The sequence below is a fragment of the Apium graveolens genome, chromosome 2, assembly GCF_009905375.1.
Source record: "Apium graveolens cultivar Ventura chromosome 2, ASM990537v1, whole genome shotgun sequence".
NCBI lineage: Eukaryota > Viridiplantae > Streptophyta > Magnoliopsida > Apiales > Apiaceae > Apium > Apium graveolens.
Window position 1 is genome coordinate 285,375,272 of NC_133648.1, and position 7,092 is coordinate 285,382,363.

Below are 7,092 nucleotides of genomic sequence, written 5' to 3' on the forward strand. Positions count from 1 at the left end.
CAATTAAGTTCTGATATCCATCTTCTGATGATTATCTCCTGATAATATAAGTACTGATATCCTTAAGTCCTGACCTCCAGTAAGTACTGATTTATCCTGTTTAAGTAAGATCTAAACATAAATCATATTAGCCATGACATTATCAAATATATCTAACATATAACTAACTACAGAGGTATAATTGGCTCACTCATATATCTGACTTCTAGTAGACCTGATATCATGTATGCTACCTGTCTATGTGCAAGGTTCCAAGCTGATCCTAGAGAACCTCATCTATTAGATGTGAAGAGAATTTTTAAGTATCTCAAAGGCACCATGAATCTGGGATTATGTTATCCTAGAGATTCAAACTTTAAGCTAATTGGATATTCAGATGTTGATTTTTCAGGATGCAAGATAGACAGGAAAAGCATTTCTGGAAGCTGCTAATTTCTTGGTGGCAGATTGATTTCTTGGTATAGCAAGAAACAAAAGTCAATTTCCACATCAACTGTAGAAGCAAAATATATTGCTGCAGGAAGATGTTGTGCTCAGATTCTATGGATGAAGAATCAGTTACTGGATTATGGGTTAGACTATTCTTATATTCCTATATATTATGATAATTAAAGTGCTATTGTAATGACATGATATCCAGTTCAGTATTCAATGACTAAACACATCAGCATCAGGTACCATTTGATAAGAGAACATGTGGAAGCAGGTACAATAAAATTGGTCTTTGTTCCAATAGATCAGCAAGTAGCATATATATTCACCAAACCTCTCCGTGAAGTTACTTTCACAAGATTGGTGAATGAATTGGGAATGATATCAGGATAATTCTCAAACTCTGATAATTAAGACTGCTGATATTATTGAAGTATGCTATCTTATTATGTGTCAGTACTTGTTAGAAACTGATTATTGTGCTAAATATTGATGCCATGATAACATGTAATTATCTTCTGTGATCTTATGTGAAAAATGCATGTTGAACTACTGATTATGCATACATCCTATGTTATTAGTTAAAATTGTTTTGACTAAAAGATTTTGTCAGTAGTTAATAAATTTCGATATTGGTCAAACCAGTGTTGACTGATAAATCCTGATAGTTGTGATTGCATACTGATAATGGTCAAACTTTGATTGAATATTTTTATGAAGATATTGCTTTAGTCAGTATTGTAATTACAGGGTTTAAGTTAGCCAAAGATGGGTAATTTTTCGAGGTTATAGATGTTTACATGATGAGTAAGGATATGAAACACGTTCATTTAATGCATAACTTTATTCTCGGGAATTGTGCATGCAGTAACACACATTTATATGATTACTTTTACAGTCAATCGTATATTGCCACGTGTCCCACTAAACTGAATTGTGACTAAATTAGTGGAGAGAAGTGTTATATAAAATCAATTTTTGATTTTAGATAATACTTTACTTATTTTCATTATTCTCTCTCTGCTACTTTATCCTTCTCAAAGCCGTAAACTCTGAAACCCTAAATCTTGTTCGCAAATCTTTCTTGAAAATTAACCATGACTTCACCTGCTACTTCTAAATCATTTGATTATGGTGATGCAAATTTTGTGACTAACAACTATTCAGCTATCCTGACTAACAACAGTGTGAAAGTTGATTTTCATATTTTTCAGGACTTTCTTAGATCCAGCGAGATTGGGTTTGCTCTCACAGCTCCACCCACAATCTCTGGTGACCAGGTACTTGCTATCTGGAGGACTGGAGTATTTGATGATGGAGGAGTTAATGGATCTCCAAGCCTTGTATTTGAATTTGACAATACAACAAGGATTGTAACTCCTCAAACTATAAGAGATGCATTACAGTTGCCTACTCATACCTCCTACACAAGTCTGGTAGGTGATACTAAAATGAGGAGATTCTTTTCTGAGATTGGATATGACAAGGACTTGAAGAACCTTGGTCAATTAAAAAAGGAATGGGCTAAGGAAGGAATGGAGTTTCATATGTGATTTTATCATAAAGGCCTTTAACAACAAATCTTTGAATTTTGATGTCTTTCCCATTATGACACAGCAGATAGGGTACTCTCTGATTCATGGTTTACATTATGATTATGGTAGAGTAGTTCTGTCTTTTATTGGTGAGAGGATAAATGATCATAGAAATACAGTATATTATGCTAGAATTTGTCAGTTGATTTCCAATGTTTGTTTTCATGATATCCCTATCCCCTCTAATGAAATAGTGTTAGTGTTTAAGTTGACAAAAAAGGTTTTTTCTGACTAATTTTCAAGATGAAAAGCGGTTGAATTTAGCTCCTTTGAGATTACCACTAGTTGCAAGAAACTTGCTTTTAGCAAGGCTTCCTGAGACTTATGGTTTGCTTAACAGCCTGAGTGCTAAGCTGCAGGAAATCACCATTGGAAAACACCCTGTAGCTCACCCAAGCACAACAACTCAAACACATATCCAAACACAAACTCAACCACCAGAATAATCTCAACAAGAGGCCACCTCAGGTGGCTCTCAAATGATACTTGTTGTAAAAAGAAAGAAAGAATTGGCTAAAAGAGCTACAAATCCTGCTGTAGCTAAGTCAAAAAATGAAGCATCTCAAGTTCCTCATTCTTCAAAACCTACAAAAATTGTAAAGAGGAAATTGTTCAGATGAGGACGATGCTACCTTATCTTCCAGATTTCCAAACCTTTCATCTGATTCTTCTCTAAGACCAGTTATTCCAACAACTGAAAAAACACAGTTGTTGATACTGGTGCAAACCCTAGACCAAAGAAAAGAAGGTTGGTCAAAGCCTATTACAATCAACACTTGCTCCAGATTAAATAAGAAATTACTGAGGAGACACAGAGTGCATCAAATCCAAATTCTAACATCCAGTCTACTGCTGAGGCGCTTGTAGAACTGTCTGAAACTCCAGTCACGCAATATCACAAGAGAGCAAGGGAAATCTCTCATGAGCAAGTAGAAGCTAGTGTCAGAAGGCTGCAAGGGAAATGACTTTTCCTTGGACCAAGCACAGAAGAACCTGTATCTCAAAGGGGTACAACAGCTGCATCTCCTGATCCAATCCCATAAGAACCTGCACCTCAAAGTGGTGCAGCAGATATTGAAGAACATGAGCCTCTGATTAAAACTGCTCAGGAGTCTATTACTGCAATTGTGAAGAAGAGTACACAAGAACCTGGTTGTCAAAGTCATCCAGCAACTCCTGATTCTCCAGCTACACAAGAACCATTGCATCAAAGTTGCAATACATGCCTTACTCCTGCTGCAGCGACTCTTATTATAGATGCTGATGGAAGAATTCATCTGTCTCAACTGTCTACTGATATTTTATCAGTACCACAACTGAATGTCTGTGCAGAATCTGCATCTTCATATTCAGAAGGTATAAATACTATTATTACTTTATTAGTATTTATTTTAAATACTGATTTAGTCTTTTCAGTATTTATTTCTCATGATATAAATCCTGTTGGTATTATTATTTCTAGACCTTATTTAAGGACTACCTCTAGTTATATGACCACTGATCACCCTTCTTTAACCACCTCTTATTTCTGTAGGACAATCTTTCCGAGCCTTTTTCTGTGAGGTGTGTGAAAAGATTGAGAGAAAAATAGAATTAAAGAGAGGCAGAATCCTTCCTTCCAAAAGGAGAGGTAGATGAGAGATAGGATTTAGTAATCCTTGTGAGGAAGCTCTGACTATTAAAAGTCATGAAATGTGTGGTGTGAGGAGTAGTGAGACTACTTTAAAAGAATAGAGAGATTAAGTTTTATTTGCTATATGTTTGCAGGTGCATAGAGTACTAAAGAAACATATGCTGACTAACAGTCCGTTGAACCTCAAATAAACTCTGATGTACCAAGTGCTATTAATCTCCCTGCAAGTCTAAGTACTGATACTTTCTTGCAGTCCATACATTTTACTATTCTACCACATGAGACAATTCCTGTTTTTGTTGAAAAAAGTCCATTACTCTACTTTTTCATCAAATGAGAAAATCCCTGTTGTTGCTGAAAATGAAGTAGCACAACAGTTCATTCAAAAAGTTTCATCCATTTCAGAATTACCATAACATTCTATAGGAACTGAAATCCTGGAAGTGAATTTTGAAACTCCAATTCATTTATCAACAATACTTGAAGATGTGGAGTTAACTGCTGAAGGTGTGGAAGCTTCTGAACCTGCTGGATCACATACTGCACCAATTTCTAATTCTATTCTACATGCTGAAGCTGGTGATGAACTTCAGTAATTAGTGCAAAATCCAGTTGCTATTGAAGAATTTAATGATGGTGAAGAAGCTAATATTTCTAATGCTATTATAGATTCTGAGGATGATCTTTTCTTCCCTGAAGATATGCATATGCATGTGAGACAACAGAAGCTGAAAGAGTTGGATTCTAAGAAAGAAAAGGATTATTTTGATAATCTATGGAATGCTCATTGGAAAGATGATACATATCCTATTTCCAGAATAAAAGTTGTTGCACTGTTTTGGACTCAAGTATTTGGTATTTTTGATGTATTTTATGTTGAGTCATTACAGGGCACTAGTCAGGAGGTGGAGAGGAGCTTTACAATGATTGTATGCTAATAAAAGATCAGGGAATGGAGTTACGGAAGTTTGGGAGAAGATCAGGGCGCAAAACAAGAAAATATAGAAAATTCCAGAGAGCAGGCGTGCCCACACCTGAAGGAGCGTGCCCGCGCTCATGTTTCCAGAGAAGGAGCGTGCCCGTGTTAGGTAGAGCGCACCCTCGCCAGACACATGCTGCAGAATCCTAATTTGAGTCTGATTGGGTGATTTGAATAGTCCAGGTCAAGCAGGGGCATATATATAATAAAAAGAAGACGTTTTTAATAACAAGGAAGCCGGGTAGAATATTAAGAAGACCTAGAGCTCACGAGACGGCTAAGGAGAAGAAGAATTAGTTCATTCTTTTATATTCTTCGATTTAGGAGATAATTTTGGATGCTTGTTTTTGATTTGTTCTAAACCCTAGTACTTTTATATTATCTCGTAGTATTCTGAATTTATTAGTATCATGTTTTCATTGGAACCCATGGTGACGATGTGTTTGATCATGAACTAATCGTTGTCATGGGGTTCTAGAGGATTTATTTATGGATTTCAATAGTTGATTGTTTAAATATTTAGTGTGTGGTGATTTATGATTTCCTAGTTTGGTTGTGCTTATTCGTCTTTGATGCGTAGCTAACATCTAAGATTGTTTGTTAATCTCTATTGAAGCGACAGTGAATATAAAGGTTTAGAACTTTCCATGCTAGCATAGGTTTATGTATGAATTGACATGCATGATTCGTAGTGTAATTTTAACTATCTGACATACCATATGTAATCATAATAGATGACTTGTTCTTAAACCGTTACGTTTTCAAATTCTATAGACATATAGGGTCTAAGCATAATTGGTGTCTACTCAACTTCTATCTTGATTGCGGATGCTTAGTAGTAGGGTATACGTATATCGAAAGATAACGTATACTAATTTCGTGTTATCTGATTAGTTATCATCACCATCGCATACTATTGATAAAGACATAGACTTTGAATGAAGTAATTAATGAAGTTAGAATCCCATGTTTTATTCTCATATAAGTAAATCAGTTTTAATCTCTTATTTAATGCATGCTAGTATAATCTCTTAAGTAGTTAATCAACTCAAATTTGTTACTTGTCTTAGCTGTGAATGATAATCATATATTGCTGAATAAGTGCATAATCTGAACTTAACTTAAACCAGTCATTGTGGGAAGTAACTTGACTTAAATCCTATACTACTTGTGATCGCGTACGCTTGCATGTATTTTTGCGTGTGTTTTATTGCGAACAAGTTTTTGGCGCTGCTGCTGTGGATCGGTGTTAAATTTAGTTTATGTGCTTGTCATCAGTGGTCATTAAAGTTCATTGACTCAGATTCTTTATCTTACAAGTTTTATTTATTCATGTGTTTCAGGTACTCTAGAGAGCGTGTATACGAACACGTTCTCAATCTCGTAAGGAAACACTAGACGAAATTGAAGAAGAGGAAAAAGAAGTTTTTGAAGAAGTTGAAAAGGTTGAAGAAGAAATGATCATTACAATGGGAGAACCAGTAGCATCAACAAAAGCGTTGATGGATTATTCTCAACCAAAGATCAATGACATTCAATCTAGCATTGTCAGTTCAGCTATCGCACCTAATACCTTTGAGATCAAGCCTGGCACAATTCGGATGGTGCATAATTCAGTCAAGTTTGGGGGTGCTCCAACGGAAGATCCCAATATGCACATTAGGGATTTCATCGAGATCTGCGACACCTTCAAATTCAACAATATTTCTGAAGATGCGGTGAAAATGAGAGTTTTCCCATTCTCTCTGAGGGATAAAGCTAAGAGCTGATTACACTCTCTACCAGCTGGTTATATTGTGACTTGGGAGGATCTTGCTTAGAAATTCCATACTAAATTCTTCCCTATGGTAAAGACAGCTGCAATCAGGAATGCTCTTACTCAGTTTGTACAGTAATCAGGTGAAATTTTATGTGAAGCTTGGGAGTGCTATAAGGAGATGCTTAGAAAGTGTCCTCATCATAGAATGCCTGACTAGATGGTGATCAATTACTTTTATAATGGTTTGGGAGCACAGTCAAGACCTATGCTCGATGCAGCATCAGGTGGAGATTTATGGGCTAAGAGCTATGAGGAAGCTTATGAGCTAATTGAGATGATGGCCGCTAATGAATATCAGAATCCAACTTAGAGGCTACCACAAGGCAATGTAGCAGGAAATCTAGATGTGGATACAACTAAGGCTATCGCTGCTCAGCTAAAATTGTTGACTATGAAGGTCGATTCTCTGACCAACTATGGTGTTCAACATATAATGAGTGTTTGTGAGCTTTGTACAGGATTGCATACGACGGAGCAATGTGCTATATCTAGTGAATCAGCTCAGTTTATGAGCAACTTTCAGAGGTCGCAGCAAGCAGCAACCTGGTTCCTGCCACTTATCATCCTAACAACCGCAACCATCCTAACTTCAGCTGGAGCAATAATCAGGGCGGTATGCAATGGCCATAACAGC

At 36.3% G+C, this 7,092-nt stretch overlaps 1 non-coding gene across 1 annotated transcript; it reads right to left on the reverse strand.

Annotated features, from left to right (window-relative positions):
- Nucleotides 1-6,500: 6,500 nt before the first annotated feature.
- Nucleotides 6,501-6,605, reverse strand: LOC141709756 (small nucleolar RNA R71). Its single transcript, XR_012570318.1, has one exon. It is a non-coding gene; the product is annotated as a small nucleolar RNA R71 (small nucleolar RNA).
- Nucleotides 6,606-7,092: the final 487 nt, after the last annotated feature.